The sequence below is a fragment of the Perognathus longimembris genome, chromosome 11, assembly GCF_023159225.1.
Source record: "Perognathus longimembris pacificus isolate PPM17 chromosome 11, ASM2315922v1, whole genome shotgun sequence".
Classification (NCBI taxonomy): Eukaryota; Metazoa; Chordata; class Mammalia; order Rodentia; family Heteromyidae; genus Perognathus; species Perognathus longimembris.
Window position 1 is genome coordinate 40,047,534 of NC_063171.1, and position 18,807 is coordinate 40,066,340.

Sequence of the window (18,807 nt, forward strand, 5' to 3'; positions counted from 1 at the left end):
AGTGGCCGGGCAGATGATCTTCAGAGGGTCGTTTACCAGTTGACACGCTGAACTGAGTGTAGAAACGACAGCGTGATCTCACTATTACAAGTTTAATAAATGTTACTGGTGAGTTTGTACATGGAAAGGGATGGATGGTACTGGGCCTAGGAGACATGGTCTGTTGATGCTTGAAGGCAGTGTTTTTGTGCGTTTGCCAGACTGGAAAGTGTTCCGGAAGAGTTTACCTGTATTTGTATTTATGTGTACTGGAGTTGCCGGTAAAGGTTGGCTCTTTTTAAAAAGTGTTGGGAAAAAATAAAATAAAAAATAAGTGTTGGGTTTTACCCTGCAGGTTGATAGGTGTGTATTTTAGGTATTCAGAGTGCTTACTTGATGAGAAGAAATAATGGCCTTTTGGACAATATAGCATATATGCATAGAATCAGGGAAGGGAGAGAAACTTGGCATAGCCAGTTGTCATCCTAAGAATAGTTTGTGCTTTTGAATAGTGAGTTGTATACATGTAAAGGCCCAGAGCATCTATAAGAGAACAATTTCTATAATTAGAAGGAACAGGGGCTTTTTTATGACATGGGTTTATACTAACAATTTATATTCGTATGAGGTTTTTGTATTCAGAATGCTTTTATTTTCTTTTTGGTTCTGTGTGAAAACACTAGGGTGTATTTTCTCCCATTTTACAAAATAGGAAATCGAAACATAAAAAGGTAACTTTTCTAGGGTCATGTGTTAGATTGCTAGCAAAGTTGGGATTGCAACTCATTTTGACTAATGTAGTAACATAATATAGTCACTATATCATAGTGCCTCAAGAGTTGATTATTGACACAAGGGCATATATGACTGGATTATATTTGAGAGAGACCAAAGTGGCAAACATATATGTAGCACCCAGGTTATTTTTACTAGTGTGATCTATATGAAATGGAGTTTTATGACTATTGCTTATTCATCAAGGAAACACAGCATTTCTGACAATTTTGCATATATGTTTGAGATAAAGAAGGCTTTTGTGAACCAACTTGTGCCAGGATAGTTGCATGGATGCTGGACAGTTTTTTGTCTTTGATCCTGGAGGTTAAATTCAAGGCCTCATACCTACTAAGCAAGCACTCCTGAGCTATACATGCATCCAGGCAGCTTAACAAGAGGAAGGGTATTATTATATTATTCAACAAATTTTTGTTGATTACCCACTCAGTGGTTTGCTCCTGTCTTGGGATGAGAATAATAAAAATGTAATTATTGAAATAGCATGAGTGCATTCATGAGAGTAGTTGACAGTCATACATGTTAGGATGAGTGAGCAGATAAGTCATTGTGGATTTGAAACCAGAAAATATGCAAAAATCCATTAAGTTTGGTGTAGATTTAGGTCTTTCCAACAATTTTTTGTGGAAGAATACAAGCGTATTTAAGAATCTTAACAGGATGGCCAGTTTGTGATGGAGTGTGTCTTCTTTGGCATTTTCTTTTGGCATTTATGAATGAACTGCTTTCAGGATCTGAGAATTACTGATATATTTGCCTCTGGATATAGGAACTTCTTGGCTGGACTGAAGAAATTCTTTAAAAGCTTTAATTTTGTAGTAAGGATCTATGAATAGAAGGGAAGAGTGCTTGAACTAACTCAACTGTACTATGGAAAATACAGTGTTTCTTGATATGCTAGATTAGTTTTTTGTATTTGGAGGGGTCACTTAATTCTTCTTAGAATCTGAAAAAGATATCAATTAGAAAATGAGCATAAGGACCATCATGAATTATGCATATAATATCAGGAATTCAGAACTGTAATGAAATAGAGCCAGGTTCCATTTATCTTCAGAAATATTTCTGCAATGTTAGTACAGGATCCTGAATTATGTTTGATAAGGATGCATAACGATGCACAAGAATCTGTGGCTTTATTTTTTCATTATTTTTTCTCAAACTCTTGAAGTAAGCTCATATTTTTCCACATGTCCATAGTGACTGAAGTGGTTGGTTCAAAGCTATTTTTTTGGGGGGGGGGGTGGAATGAATTTAGTGTAGTTATAACACACATTGTGTTACTTCACTGTAAAGGCATATTAAAAATAAATATGTGAGCCAGGCACCGGTGGCTCATGCCTGTAATCCTAGTTACTCAGGAGGCTGAGATCACAGTTCCAAGCCAACCCAGGCAGGAAAGTCTGTGAGGCTATAGTAAACCACTCAGAAAAAATTGGAAGTAGCACTTTGACTCAAGTGGTAGAGTGCTAGACTTGAGCAAAAAACTTAGGGTCAGAGCCTAGGCCCAGAGTTCAAGCCCCAGGACTGGCAAAAATAAAAATACAAAAATTGTATCTTCTGATGTTTTTCAATAAGGGAAGTATGGTTTGAAAAGGAGGTAAACCTTAATTGTGTTCCTTACCTTGTTTTGGTACAAATTTCTATAGTGATTTTGTATAAAAAGGTCTTAATATTATTTTGGGGTATACATACATTTAGAAAACCCATCTGGAGGTAAAACCGCAGAACACCCATGACTCTACTGGATGTTAACAGTACTGTGTGTGTATGTGTGTGCGTGCGCGCACGCTCGTGGGTGCGCTGCTCCTGGGACTTGAACTAGGGGCCTGGCCACTGTCCCTGAGTCTCTTTGTGCTCAAGATTAGTGCTGTACCACTTGAGCCAAAGTGCTACTTCCTGCTTTTTCTGAGTAAGCTTATTGGAGATAAGACTCTCATGGACTTTCTTCCCAAGCTGCCTTCAAATTGCGATCCTCAGATCTCAGTCTCCTGAGTTACTAGGATTACAGGTGTGAGCCACCAGTGCCTGGCATGTATACACATACACACACACGTGTGTGTGTTTGCCAGTTGTGGAGAGCTTGAACTCAGGGCCTGGGCACTGTCCCTGAGCTTCTTTTGCTCAAGGCTACCTAACACTCTATCACTTGAGCCGCAGCACCACTTTTGGCCTTTTCTGTTTATGTGGTACTAAGGAATTGAACCCAGAGCTTCATGCATGCTAGGCAAGCACTCTACCACTAAGCCACATTCCTAGCCCCCCAGAACTGTATTTTTAAAAGCAAGAAATTGAGGAGGGTATCTTTCTTTCTTACTTTAGTATTTTAATAGGATGTGTTATTGGACTTTATGTATATGAGGCAAGCACTCTTGCCATTAGGCCATATTCCTAGCCTACTTTGTCATTTTGTATTGGTTTGAGTACTATTAAACATGTCAGAAAATGTTTGAAAAATCTAATATTTTAATGGGTATACATGAAGTCCTGGGTTCTATTCCTCAGCACCATATATATAGGAAGAGCCAGAAGTGGTACTGTGGCTCAAGGGGTAGAGTGCTAGCCTTGAGCAAAAAGAAGCCAGGAACAGTGCTTAGGCCCTGAGTTCAAGCTCCAGGACTGACAAAAAAAAAAAAAAAAAGGACTCCAGAAAACATAATCTTAGCTACTCAGCAAGTTAAGGCAGGAGGATTGATTTGAGCCCAGGAGTTCAGAGATAGCCTGGGTAATAATGAGCTAGGTTCAAAACCAGAACAAGCTGGGCTTGATAACTCCCATCTGTAATCCGAGCCACTTGGAAAGCAGATATCAGGAGGATTGCAATTCAAGGCCAACTTCAACAAAATAAGCTGGACATGGTGGTGTGTCTCTATGGTCCTGATTATGGAGATCCACTGGTAGGAGAATTGTGGTCCTAGATTGGCCCACACAACAAATGAGACCTTGGTTAAAAAACAATCTAAAGAGAGAAGGGGGCTGGGAATGTGGATCAGTCTAGCACGCATGAAGCCCTGGGTTTGATTCCTCAGTACCACATATACAGAAAAGTCGTGTTTTCTGTGGCTAAAGGAGTAGAGTGCTTGCCTTGAGCATAGAGAGGCTCAGGATAGTGCTCAGGCTCTTGAGTTCAAACCCTAGGACCAGCAAAAAAAGGAGAGAGAGAGAGAGAGAGAGAGAGAGAGAGAGAGAGAGAGAGAGAGAGAGCCTGAGGTAGGGCTCAAGTGGTAATGCGTGTGCCTAGTGAGCACAAGGTTTTGTTCATAATTGTACAAAATAACGACAACAAAACAAATCACAAGAAATGATTAAACTTCTTAAAGTTAAAGAATGGAAAAGGAACTCTGCATAGTGGTGCATGCCAGTCATCCCAACACTCAGAAGTTCAAGGCAGGAGATCCTTAGTTTGAGGCAAATCTGGACTACATAAGGAGACCATTTCCAAACAGAATAGGAAAGAATTTTGTTTTTAAGTGTATTTGAAAACATGTTGTGTAACTGCCCAGTATCTGGCTGGATATTGTCTTTATAGTATTAGCAGTATCATTAGCTTTCATTTAAGTTTTCCTCCATAACTTACTTTCAATCTTGCCCAGAGTGATCTGCCTGTGTACAGTGAAGAAGTCTTTAATGTGTGTAGGTGGTATTCTCCAGTTAAATAATTTCATACTGCTATTAAGTTAAATGTATTGGTCTGTCTTTTTTCTTTTTGGCCAGTCCTGGGCCTTGAACTCAGGGCCTGAGCACTGTCCCTGGCTTCTTTTTGCTCAAGGCTAGCACTCTGCCACTTGAGCCATAGTGCCACTTCTGGCCATTTTCTATATATGTGGTGCTGAGGAATCGAACCCAGGGCTTCACATATATGAGGCAAGCACTCTTGACACTAGGCCATATTACTAGCCCTGGTCTGAGTCTTTTAAAGGTAATATACAGTCTTGCTGTAATCTTGCTGTGAGGTCTCCTTTGTGTCAGCCTTTCTAGCAGCATTAGATATCTTAAATCTGGCTGTCATAAAAGAAGAAAATAAATATAGAAGTTTATTTTTGTTTTGATATATATTGCTACTTTCATAGATTTTGTTTTGGCATCGACTTCTAGGTTAGGGTTTCTACTTACTACCATGGTAATTAATAATTGATTATTTTATATTTTGTGTTTAGAAATCACTTTTTTAGGGCTGGGAATATGGCCTAGTGGCAAGAGTACTTGCCTTGTATACATGAAGCCCAGGGTTCAATTCCCCAGCACCACATATATAGAAAATGGCCAGAAGTGGCGCTGTGGCTCAAGTGGCAGAGTGCTAGCCTTGAGCAAAAAGAGGCCAGGGACAGTGCTCAGGCCCTGAGTCCAAGGCCCAGGACTGGTAAAAAAAAAAAAAAAAAAAGAAAGAAATTACTTTTTTAGTGATTGTCTTGTTGAGGATGTTCATAGCAGAATATGACCCAACATGCAGTTTGGAGCCAGGCGCATCTGTGGCTCATGCTTGTTTGTAATACTAGCTAATTAGGAGGCTGAAATCTGAGGATCATCATTCAAAGCCAGCCCAGGCAGGAAAGTCTATGAGACTCTTATCTCCATTTAACTAACAAAAAGTCCTGAAGTGGCACTGTGGCTCAAAGGGGTAGAGCACTAGCTCTGAACACAAAAGCTCAGGGACAGTTCCCAGGCCTGAGTTCAAGCCCCAGGTCTGTCTGTCTGTCTGTCTGTCTCTGTTTCTCTCTTGTCTCTGTCTCTCTCGTACGCACGCGCATGCATGCATACACAAAGTTTGGCTTCTGTCTGGAGGCGGATCTGTGATGCAACTACCTATCTAGAGACCCTGAGTTCAAACTCCTATACTACCTAAATAAACACAAATGTATGGCTGAAAGGCCTGGTGCAGAAGCTCACACCAATAATCCCACCTCCTCTGGAAACAGATCAGGAGGATAGAGGTTCAAGGCCAACCAGTTGACAAAAAGTTAGAAGGTACCATCTCAATAAATAAACCAAGTATGGTGGTTTGTGCTTGTCCTAGCTGTGTGAGAACCCTTAGTGAGGAGGCTCTCAGTCTGAGGCTGGCCTAGGCAAAAACTAAGACCTTATCTGAAAAATAACTATAGCATTAAGGGCTGGAGGCATAGCTCAGGTGATACAGTGCTTGCATAGTAAGCTCAAAGCACTGAGTTCAAACCCTAATACTAATACCAGCCCCCTCCTAAAAAAGTATGGCTTCAAATCATGGCAGAAACTTAATTCATAATCTTTTTTTTGGGGGGGGGAAGGGGGAGGTTCTTAAGTGTTACCTAACAAAGTTGTAAGGGCTGAGAATGTGGCTTAGTGGTAGATTGCTTGCCTAGCATGCCTGAAGGCCTGGGTTCGATTCCTCAGCACCACATAAACAGAAAAAGCCAGAAGTGGTGCTGTGGCTCAAGAGGTAAAGTTCTATCCTTGAGCAAAAAGAAGCCAGGGACAGCAACTCAGGCACTGAGTTCCAAGCTCTCAGGACTAGCCAAAAATAAAACAAAGTTGCAAATAAGTTCAACAAATTTCACTCATACTAAAAAGTATACTGTTACAGCTGAAAGTAATTTGTAGCAAAGATTAAAATCAAGAAAATGGTTAATTTTACTCAAAACTTTTTTTTACCTAGAACATAACTTAGCATCTTAGCTAATCAGGCCTTGATTATAATAGATATTTAGTAAAAATAAAAATAGTTTCCTTGAAAGTGAATAGATCTGTGCCTTCTAGGTTGGTATATTTCCTACAATGTGTAGTGAGATCATGGACTCTGAAATCACATGAATTAAGCTCAGATACCAGATTTGCTAGTTTGCTGGCTATGGTCTTGAGCAAAAGACTTGTGTGGCCTTTGGTTTACTTGACTGTAAAATGATGGTGGTAATGTTAATATACAGTAAAGAGTTGTTGAGGGAGTGTATGAAATAATATGTGCTTCCCAGGCTCTGAGTTCTATCCCCAGTAAAACAAACATGGACTGGAGGGATAGTTCAAGTGGTAGAGTACCTGCAAGGAAGGGTATTACTACCCTGAGTTCAAACTCCAGTACTGCCAAAAAAAATTTAAGTACTTAAACATACTGTGTATCAACTACATATTTGCTGGGTTTTGTTTTATTTTCAGTTTTTGAGACAGTCTCATTATGTAGTCCAGGTTGACCTTCTAGTTGTGATCTTCCTGCCTCAGCATCCCAAGTTCTAAGATTATAGGCATGTTCTATCATGCTTGGATCATTCTTGCTCTTATTTCAGTTATTTCTCTCCTAAATGTATAAAAAAGAGAGTTTATTAAAGTAAATTTTTCTAGCGTATATTTTGTGTTGGGAGTTAGTATATTTAAATGCATTTTTTGATGTGCTAATTCTGGAGCTTGAACTCAGAGCCTGGACACTGTCTTTGAGATATTTTGCTCAAGGCCAGAGCTCCATTTGGACTTTTTGAATGGATAAGAATCTCCTTCCTGGGCTGGCTTTGAACAATGCTCCTCAGATCTCAGGCTCCTGAGTAACTAGAATGACAAGTGTAAGCCACCAACGCCCCACTTGATGGAGAACTTTTAAGTCTTTGAACTGAATTGGTTAGTTTCACCTGCTCGCTCTCTCTGTGTGACTATGTGTGTGCATGTGTGTGTGTTCATGAGCATGCACGCATGTGCACGTGCACTATATTAGGACTTGACTTCAGGGCCTCAAACTCTGACACTAGCTTTTTTGGAGCTATGCCTCCAGTCCTAGCTTTTTGGTGGCTAATTGAAGATAAGATTTGCCTCAAGATTTGTCTGCCTGGGCTAACTTGAAATAAAGATCTTCAGATCTCAGCCTTCTGAGTACTAGGATAATAGATGTCAGCCATTGATGTCCAGCTTACTGGTCTCTTTAAAAAAATAATAAAACAAATTGAGTGTATTCTTTTTAAAGTAGACTTCATCTGTTTTCTTAAACTACCTGGTTTGGTTCAAAGGCAAGAGTAACATGTATATATTGAGGGCTTATTATGTGCCAGAGACACTAAATAAGATTCCTTCTTTATTTTAGGATTTAATTCTTTTTTTCTAGTACAACATCTTTAAGTACTGCTGACCATCATATTACATGTTACATAACCAGTAGATTTGAGATTCCTGAATAAGTGTCATAGGTATGGTTTAAATTTTTTTTTATTGTTATAAAGGTGATGTATAGTGGGGTTACAGTTACATAAGTCAGGTAAAGACTACATTTTTTTTTTTGGACGTATCACCTTTCCCTCGCTTCCTGTGCCTTCTAACAAAAGGAATGTTCATTTATGCAACAAGTACTAATTGTGTAATTACTTTATGCTAAGTATTATTTTAAGCCCAAGAAATACAGAAGAGAATGAAATATCAAATTTAGTGCCTGTTTGGTGTTTCCAGTGAATAAGGTAGATATAAAGGGTATTTTGACAACATTTTGGTGAGTTTTGTAAAGTAATTGTAAATAGGGTGAGCATGTTGCATGACTAGGGAAATTTTTGGAGGTAGTGATATTTGGGTAGAAACTTAAATGGTATGAAGGATTCCATGTAAATATCAGTTGTCATAAATTCTGAGAGGCAAGTGTGTGCTCAAAGAATAGAAAGGGACTGAAATAGTAGAGAAGAATAGGAGATTGAAGAGAGAAATACAGGCTAGATGATTTAAGGACTTACCAATTTTAATTTTTTATTCTAGATTTGATACAAAGCTCTTGGAGGATTTTGAGCAGAAAAGTGACTTAATCTAATACATGAACTTTGATAGGTGAGAGTATTGTGGCCTGGGTGACCCAGTTAGGAGGCTGTTGTTTTAATTATGGCAAGAGATGGTTGTGAGATTGAACATAGAGTGTTACCAGGAATATAGAGTTGGGATTTTTTTTTTCCAGTCCTGGAAATTGAATTCAGGGTCTTGTGATTAGCAAGCACTCTAACACTTGGGCCACATCCAAAGTTCTTTTGCTGTTTCTAGTTTATCCTTCAGATAGAGTATAATGATAACTTTACCTGGGCCTTGAACTTCCAGCCTTTTACCTGTATCCCTAGTAGCTGGCATCCCAGGTGTATGGCACCAGGCCAGCTTGTTTTTGAGGTGAGGTTTCCTCATGTCTCCACCCAATGAGTAGCTGGAGTGACTGGTATGTTATTTCTCTGTCTCCAGATTTGGAAAATATTTTGAAGGTAGTGAAGATGATTATTTGTTGATGAGTTAGTTGATTGTGAGTTCTGAGTAAATGAAGAGTTAAAAGATGTCTCTAATTATTGCCTAGTTGCCAGTTGGACACTGAGATGAGGAACACTGTGGGAATAATACATTGTGGGGATAATAGAAATTAAAATTTTGGCTTGGATATCCTGACATTTCTATTTAAAGGATGAAACATTGAATGCGCAATTGAGATACTGTGTAGGTAATTGGATGGATGTACAGTTTCTTGAAGTCAGGGCAAATGCTTCAAGGTACTTATCAAGAATGTCAGGGCTAAAAGAGATAACCTTTATCCTCCTGAGTAGCTAAGATTACAGGCATGAGCCACTGGTGCCTCATGAAAATCTTTTTGAAAATTTTAAGATTACATACTTTCCTGGGTAGAAAACTTAACAAATATTAAGTAGTTGAGATATAGATACAAAAGTAAATATAGATGGTATTTTAGAATATTGATGATATTTTAAAATGACAAAAATCATCCAGGCACCAGTGATTACAGGCTCACACCTAGAATCTCAGCTACTCAGGAGGCTGAGATCTGAGGATTGCTATTTGAAGCCAGCCTGAGCAAGAAAGTCCTGGAGACTCTTGATCTCCAAATAACCACTAAAAAGCCAGAAGTGGAACTGTGGCTCAAGTGGTAGAATACTAGTCTTGGGCAGAAATGCTAGAGACAGTGCCCAGGTCTTGAGTTCAAGCCCCTGGACTGGCATACACACACACACACACACACCCCAGAAATTAAATATATACTGCAAACTTTGTGTCTCAGTAAGTAGTTCACTAGTTGAATACCTATTTTATGTGGAATTAAGAACCTGAGTGTCTGTATCTACTTGATTTGAAAAGATGGCTGAAGTGGTTATTGCCTTCCTAGAATTGTGAAACACCACATGAAAACAAATACAAGTTATAAAATAATGAGACATCAAAAATATGAAACTTTATTAACAACAATTTCTGGCTTTGAAAATGTAGTGAACTGCCTCCTCATTTCTTAGTCTACTTTTTTTTGGATTATCATACTTTATAAAGAATATAGTTTTCACCTGTGTACCTATTGATTCAACACTTCTGATGTTCAGAATACATCTATAAGGTCTAATACTGATAAAAATTAGAGATAGGTTTGCTTAATTTACTGTACATTTTAGCATATATTCTCAGTGTAATGTGTATTTAAGGTGTCCAAAGGAATAGGAATAAGAGACAAGAAAGGCATTCACAGTATATAATCTATTTGTTGATGATTTAAAAACTCATCAGAAATACTTTTTTTGGGTGTGTGTGGGGGTGTTGAGGCCACTTGCCTGGAAAGTGCATGATCCTGAGTTCAGTCCTCAGCTCTGCCAAAAATAAAAAGTTTTTTTTTTTTCATACTGAGGTTTGAACCCATGGCCTGTGCTTGTAGTAGGCCTCCAGCCCTGTCTTTTGCTAGTCTACCATTTGAGCCATGCCTTAGTCTGCCTCTTTGCTAGTTATTGATTTATTTTTCATTTTTAAATTGTTATTACAAAGATAAAGGCTGGGAATGTGGATTCGTGGTAGAGTGCTTGCCTAGCATGCATGAAGCCCTAGGGTTCCTCAGTAATACATAAAAAGTTGGAAGTAACACTATGCTCAAGTGGTAGAGTACTAGCTTTGAGCAGAAGAAGCTCAGGGACAGTGCCCAGGCCCCTGAGTTCAAGCCCCAGGACTGGCCAAAAGAAAAAAAAATGATGTACAGTGTTATACAGTTAGGTAAGTTGTAGATTTCTTTTTGGACAATATCATACTTTGCCTTGCTCTTTCCCAGTCTTTCTCTTCCATCCTCACCCACAAGTTGTGTAATTTTATTTATTTATTTGTTTGTTTATTTATTTATTGCCAATCCTGGGCCTTGGACTCAGGGCCTGCGCACTGTCCCTGGCTTCTCTTTGCCACTTGAACCACAGCGCCACTTTGGGCTGTTTTCTATATATGTGGTGCTGGGGAATTGAACCCAGGGTTTCATGTATATGAGTCAAGCACTCTTGCCACTAGGCCATGTTCCCAGCCCCTGTGTAGTTTATTTTCAACATAGTATCCAGTGAGTACCATTGCTATATTTGTTTACCCTTGCTGCTTAAAGTTGGAGTTTGAGACTTTTCTATCTGGGCTTGTCCGAAACCTCAATATCAACCTCTTGAATAGCCAGGATTACATTTATAAACCACTGGCTCTTGTTTTGCAGGTTACTTTTAAGATAAGGTCTTGCTTCTTGCCTGAATGTGCACCTGGACTGTGATCCACTTATCTTTTGCTTCCCATAGTTGTTGAGATGACAGGCATGTTACCACATCTAGCTCATGGACATAGAGACTTTTCTGCCTGGGCTGGCTCTGAACCTCTGTCCTCCTAATAATCTCAGACTCCTACATTGTTTAGGTGTGTCCACAGCAGCTGCAGGAGTCTTGCAAACATTTTTTCTGGCCTAGCCCAGACTGTGACTTCTAATTCTCAACCTCTCAGGTAGGTTTACAGGTGTGAGCCACTAAACTTATTAGATATAATCTTGAAAGAATATATTCTCTTGTTGAGTATACAACCTCATACTTGCCAATCCACCTCCACCATTAGGATAATGATGAGCCCATCTGTTGAATTGGCACTATGTGAAACAGGCTAGTAGTTATGAACTGTGTCAGTCCCAGAAGAAATTAATTCAAGAACTGAAGGAAAGCATTTCTTTTTTCTTTGACATTTAGAAAAATTAGCTTACATTATTTACACAAGGGAGATTTTATTGTTGTTACAATTCTACATATTTAGAGTATATTCCAATCTCACTCCCTCTGTCACTCTCCCTAGGGGGACACATTTCTAGTAACAAAATATTTCCCAGTGTTTATCTGACTTCTTTTTATTTAATAGAAGTCATCAAGGAATTTAGGACTTGTGTCATGCATGATTTCTTTTTCCTCAGTTCATAGTACCATCATGTAAAGCATACTGTGTACATTTGAGCCAGTTCCAGGTAAATGGAAACCTTTGTACCCTTTCCCAAGTATTTAAAATAACAGTACCAGAAATTTTGGAATGGTTTAGGAGCAACCTACTTTAGTAAAACTGAAATTGTTTTGTTTTTAAAATTGTACTGTCTAAGTTTTTACAGAGGGGTTTCAATTTAGTAAAACAAGTTGTTTAGATGTATTTGACCTACAAGGGAAGCAGAGATAAGAGGATTGATGTTCTATGCCAGCCTGTGCAAAAAGAAAATCCCTATCTTGAAAAGCAAGCCTGGAGCTGGATGCTAGCGGCTAACCCCTTATAATTCTTTTTTTGTTTTGTTTTGTTTTGCCAGTCCTGGGCTTGGACTCAGGGCCTGAGCACTGTCCCTGGCTTCTTTTTGCCTAAGGCTAGCATTCTGCCACTTGAGCCACAGCGCCACTTCTGGCCATTTTCTATATATGTGGTGGTGGGGAATCAAACCCAGGGCTTCATGTATGTGAGGCAAGCACTCTTGCCACTAGGCCATATTCCCATCCCCCCTTATAATTCTTAGGAGGCTGAGATCTGAGGGTCTTGAGTTGAAGCCAGCCGGAGTAGATAAATATGAGTTAACCAGCAAAAAGCCTCAAGTACTAAGAAGTAAAGCACCAGTCATAAGGGGAAAAGATTATGGAAAGCAGGAGTCACTGAGTTCAAACCACAATATTGCCCCCTCTCCCCCCCCCCAAAAAAAAAGAAAGAAAAGCAAGCTGGAAGCTGAGCACAGTGACTTCTTTTGTAAGGAAACTGTAGGTAGAAGGGTTGTGATCTGAGGCCTTCCCCAGGCATAAATGTGAGAATCTGTTCCATAAACATTCAGAAAATATTCACTAAGACTAAGAACTAGGTGATTAAAAATTATGAAATCAAGCCAGGTTTGGTAATGCTAGCTTTCCTGGGAGGTAGAATCAGGTTGTCTTGGTTTGAGGAGCCTGAAAAAATGTTCCCAAGAGTCCTTCTCAAGTCAATGGCAGTATATAGTAGCACATACTTATTAAGCCAGAAGCAAGGAAATCACAGTGGCTGGATGCAGTAGCCATGTGCCTTTCATCTCCAGCAGTTTGCAAGTAGAGGAATTGTAGTTGTAGCCCATACTAGCCAGGGTATGTAAGATACTACCTAGAAAATAACCAATGTGGGGAGAGGGAAAGAGAAAACAAGGGAGGGGGGTAACACTGTTCAACAACAAATGTACTCATTACCTTATTTTATTTTATTTTTTTTTTTGCCAGTCCTGGGGCTTAGACTCAGGGCCTGAGCACTGTCCCTGGCTTCTTTTTGCTCGAGGCTATCTACCTCTTGAGCCACAGTGCCACTTCTGTTTTTTTCTGTTTATGTGGTGCTAAGAAATCAAACCCAGAGCTTCATGCATGCCAGGCAAGCCCTGTACCACTAAGCCACATTCCCAGTCCCAGATCTGAGAATTTTTTCTTGGACTCTTAGAATTCTTTGGGTACAGGATGTTATCTGGAACGATGCATAATTTAATTTCCTTTATTTCCCTTGTCTTGCTTTATTGCTCTGGCTAGGAATCCTTTTTTAATTTTTTTTCTTATTGTCAAAGTGATGTATAGAGAGGTTACAGTTTCATATGTTAGGCATTGGATACATTTCTTGTACTGTTTGTTACTTTCTCCCTCACTCCCCCCTCCCCATTTCCCTCTCCCCCCATGAGTTGTTCAGTTGGTTTACATCAGTTTTGCAAGTATTGCTTTTGTTGTCGTTTGTCTTTTTATCCTGTGTCTCTCGATTTTACATTGAATAAGAGGGAAAGATGGCCATGTGCAGGTGACTCATGCTTGTAATCTCAGATATTCAGGAGGCCGAGATTTTAGGATTGCTATTCAAAGCCAGCTTGGGCAAGAAAGTCCATGAGACTCTGATCTCCAATTAACCAGGATGTTAATTAAGCTGGATGTGGAGAATCTGAACTCCAGTTAACCAGGATGCTAATTAAGCTGGATGTAGAACTGTCACTTGTGTGGTAGAATGCTAGCCTTGACCGACCAACAAGGCTCGGTGTGTGCAGGCTCCGACCAAAAGAGAGGGTGGGGGGAGAAAGAGACAGGGAGAAAGGGAGAGAGAAGAGGAGAGTGGAATTTTAGCACTATATTGACTAAGAGTGGAAAGAGTGGCCACTCTTGTCTTGTTTTGACTTTAGAGAAAATGATTTCTTCCTATTTAGGAAGAATTGGCTACATGTTTATCATTTATAGTCTTTACTGTAAATGTTGAAGTATGTTTCTTCTATTCCTAGTTTCTTTAAAGGATGTTGAAATTTATCAAAGGCTTTTCCTGAAGCTGTTGAGGTCATTTGCAATCTTGTTCTTAATTCTGTTTATGTGCTATATTATGTTAACTGATTTGTGTGTGTTGAATCTAGAACTTTTTTCCACATCAGGACCAAGAATAAAATCACCTAGAGGGGCTGGGAATATGGCCTAGTGGCAAGAGTGCTTGCCTCATATACATGAAGCCCTGGGTTCAATTCCCCAGCACCACATATACAAAAAACACCCAGAAGTGGCACTGTGGCTCAAGTGGCAGAGTGCTAGCCTTGAGCAAAAAGAAGCCAGGGACAGTGCTCAGGCCCTGAGTCCAAGCCCCAGGACTGGCAAAACAAACAAACAAAAAAACCATATAATTTACTAGTGTAATGAGTGTTAAGAGATTTCAAGTATGGCTATGAGCACAGAGAGATCTATCCTAGTGTATTGGTTAGGAAATGTCTCCTTGAAGGAGTGACTTGAGCTGAATAGAAAAAAGGAATAGAAGGTTTTTTTAGTAAGGGTAGAAGAAAGTTCCAATGTGAGAACTATGTTCTAATGGAGAAAAGGCACATATTTGGGAACTGAAGTACTTAAAACACATCTATCATATCTGTTTTTTTGGTTGTCATTTGCCTCTGCTCTTCTCTCAGCAGAGAGGGAAATGGTGTGACAAGTTACAAGTTGGGCATGTCAAAACAAAAAATAACTGATGTGCGATAAAATGGTATTGTAATTTTTTTCATAAATACATTGAGTTCTGACATTTCCTATTTCCATGATAGTAATGAGAGAGAGAGAGAGAGAGAGAGACCCTTGTCCAAAATTAATCTTGCAGATGTGGGCTCTCAGCCTGTGCATTTGTCTCCTGAGTGTGTATTCTTAATATGTGTACCATAATGCAGAACATTAAATTAGAAGTTATGGTTATAATTGATGACTTTGGTATCTGAAGGACAATAAGAAAACATTTAAAAGGTTTTAAGTATGAAGTAACAGATTTTTATTTATTTTTGTGCCTGTCTTGGGGCTTGAACCCAGGCACTGAACCTGGGGGCACTGAACTTTTGTGTTCAAGGCTCTAGTGCTATACCACTTGAACTACAGATCTGCTTCTGGCTTTTTTGAAGTTTAATTGGAAATAAGAGTCTCACAGACTTTACTGCCTGGGCTGTCTGAAATGTAATCCTTAGAGCTCAGCCTCCTGAGTAGCTAGGATTATAGACGTGAATCACCAGTGCCCAGCTTAGATTGTTACTTAAAATAACACTCCACATGGTAGCTCACCTGCAATCATAGCTACTCAGTAGATTGAGATCTGAGGACCAAGGCTTGTAACCAGCCTGGTGAGACAACTTTGATAGGCTCTTTAGTTAGCAAGCAAAACACCAGAAGTGTTGTGGCTCAAGTGGTAAAGCATCAGCCTTAGTGAAAAAGCCAAGTGCAAGTGCAGGGCCCTGAATTTAAGCCCCTATACCAGCAGAGACAGACATCACACACACACACACACACACACACACACACACACAGAATTTTTCTGAATAGATCTTCAACTGGACTATAGGAACTATATAAGGAAGTTAGAGGTCTACTGCTATGTTCTAGGTAAGATTTTTTTTTTGGAGTGGGCAATTTAGTGGCAATAGAATTGGAAAGAACTGGATATTATCACAAATTATGTGGTATTCTCAAGTTTTGTGTTAGGTATATGGTTGTAAATAAAGGAATTAGGAGAGTCAGGCTGTTAGCCAGGTTTCTAACTTGAGCAACTGATTTCACTGAAGTTTGGAGGATAAACAGACTTTGTCAAAGTATTGAACTGATATATTGTCTGGAGCTTTAAAAAATTTTAAGTTAGCAGGCAAAGGTGGCTCATACCTCTAGGCTTAGCTACTTAGGAGGCTGAGATCTGAGGGTCCTGGTTTGAAGCCAGCCCAGGCAGGAAAGTCCGTGAGATTCTCACATCTAATTAACCACCAAAATTCTGGAAGTGATGGTGTGGCTTCAAGTGGTAGAAGTGTAGGTGCTAGTGTGCAGAGTTGGAGGCATGGCTCATTTGGTAGAGCACCAACCAATGAGTGAAAGCATTAGGTATCGACCTAAAAAAAAAATGGAAGAAGTGCTAGCATGAGCTCAGAAGCTCAGGGACAGCCCTCTAGCCCTGAGTTCAAGGCCCAGGTTGGCACTGGGGAAAAAAAAATCCTAAACTATGCAAGTGTAATTTATTATTCAAGGATATGATTCAGAGTAGGAGAAGATGGATTCCCCAAGGAGTTGTAACATTTAGAGGGCTGGCAGACCAAATTAGGCAATTACATAAAACTGTGTGAAGTTGGGCACCAGTGGCTCATTCCTATAATCCTAGCTACTCAGAAGGCTGAGATCTGAAGATCACCGTACAAAGCCAGCCCAAGCTGTAAAGTCCATGAGACTTTTTTCTTTTTACTTATTCTGGGGCTTGAACTCAGGGATTAAGCACTGTCCCTGAACTTCTTTTGCTCAAGGCTAGCACTCTACCACTTGAGACCCAGTGCCTCTTCTGGCCTTTTCTGTATATGTGGTACTGAGGAATCGAACCCAGGGCTTCATGCATGCTAGGCAAGCACTCTACCACTAAGCCACATTTCCAGCCCCCATGAGACTTTTATCTCCAATAAACTACCAAAAATCCAAAAGTGAAGCTCTGCCTCAAGTGGTAGAGTGCTAGCCTTGAGCAAAAGAAGCTCAGGGATAGTGCTCAGAACTGGCACCAACTAAACAACAAATTGACAAAAACCAGAAAATGAGAAGTAATCAATTATCCTATCATGGAAGTTTTATTTCTCATGGAACAGTTTTGTGGCTTATCTTCATTTTCTTTTCTTTAGTGGTGTTGAGCCACAGCACCACTTCTGACTTTTTCTGTATATGTGGTGCTGAGGAATCAAACCCAGGGCTTCATGTATACAAGGCGAGCACTTTACCACTGGGCCATATTCTCAACCCCGGGGCTAGTCTTGTGGTTCAAGTTAGGTGCTCTACCTCTGAGCCAGACTTTAAGCTCTTTTTTTTTTTTTTTTACATTGACTATTTTTGAAATAAGGTTTTATTCATCCCTTACACACACACACACACACACCCCTCTCCCATGCAGACAACTCCTAGGACTCTGATCCACCTATTTTACACTGACTATGATGGCTGGGTCAACAGACAAATGTCAACACTCTCAGCTTCTTCCACTGAAAATGGATTTTTCTGCTTGGGCTGGCTGCAATCATGATCCTCAGCTCAACCTCCCAAGTAGGTAGTAAGGATTACATCAAACTTTAAACTTTTGTTTCAATAAGTTTCTTTAGTATGTTGAAACATTAAAACACACTGTCTACCTAGACAGAAATAGCAAAATAATTCATGAATAGAGGCTTATGAAGTAGTAAGAAATAATGACTGCATATGTTTTGAAGGCAAAACTTATAGATTTTGTTGACAAACTTCATGTGTATAGCATGAGAGGAAGGAGTCAAAGGAGTTATTAGGTAACAAGTTTTATAACTTAGATTGTTTAAAGTCTCAATCAGATCATTTCACATCTCAAAACTCTTAGTGGCTTCTCTACCTTAAAGCCAAATTTCTTACAAGGGTAAGGATCTGTGCAAAAATTGCTATCTGCACTCCTTCCTCTTTTCATCTATCAATCTTCTTACACACTCAGACCCGAAGATAAAAAGGGTCTCCTTTTGATTTTCTTTTTTTGTACTGGACCTGGTGTTTAATCTCAAGGCCTGGGCATTGTTCCTCAGCTTTTGTATTCAAGGATAGCACTCTACCATTTGAGCCACACCTCTACCTCTGGCTTTTATTTTGGTCAGTCATTGGGCTTGAACTCAGGGCCTGGGCTCATTTTTACTCAACGCTAGCGCTCTACCACTTTGAGCTACAGTGCCACATCTAGTTTTCTGGTGGTTAATTGGAGATAATAGTCTCATAGACTTTACTGTCTGGGCTGGCTTTGAACCAGTATCCTCAGATCTCAACCTCCTGAGTAGTTAGGATTACTTACAGGTGAGAGCCACCAGTACCTGGCCATCACAGCCTTTTGACAGCTTTTTTTGAAGTCTACATCCTTAGTATAGCCCAAGAAGGTCCTTTGCAAATTTTTCTCATTTGTTTTTCCATTTTCATTTTGTGCTCTTTTTACCTAGAGTAGTTACATCTCTTAATCTTAGAGACTTTTTGCACATAGTGTTCCTCTTTTTTAGGCCACATTTTATCTGTCTTTTTCTGTGAAATGCTTCCGAAATAGAGACAGAGAGGTTGGGGGGGGGGGGAGACAAAGAAAGAGGGAGAGAGAGACAGAGAGTGAGTCAGTTAGAGTCACTGGGGTTTGGGCCTGGGCACTGTCCCATAGCTTTTTCACTTGAGGCTGATGAAATCAGGAAGCCTATGGGAAGAACAGGTTTCAGGTCTGAATAAAGAAAAAATGGTTTTACATGTCTCCTTTTTTTGTGCCTGTTTAAAAGATAGAAGTGTGGTTTATGTGGTAAAATAGGGAAGACATTCAGGTATCATT

General features: G+C 39.7%; 1 protein-coding gene across 3 annotated transcripts in view; it reads left to right on the forward strand.

The window, feature by feature from the left end:
• Nucleotides 1-18,807, forward strand: part of Ash1l (ASH1 like histone lysine methyltransferase) — a 126,861-nt gene that overhangs the window by 1,376 nt on the left and 106,678 nt on the right. The window lies entirely within an intron of this gene.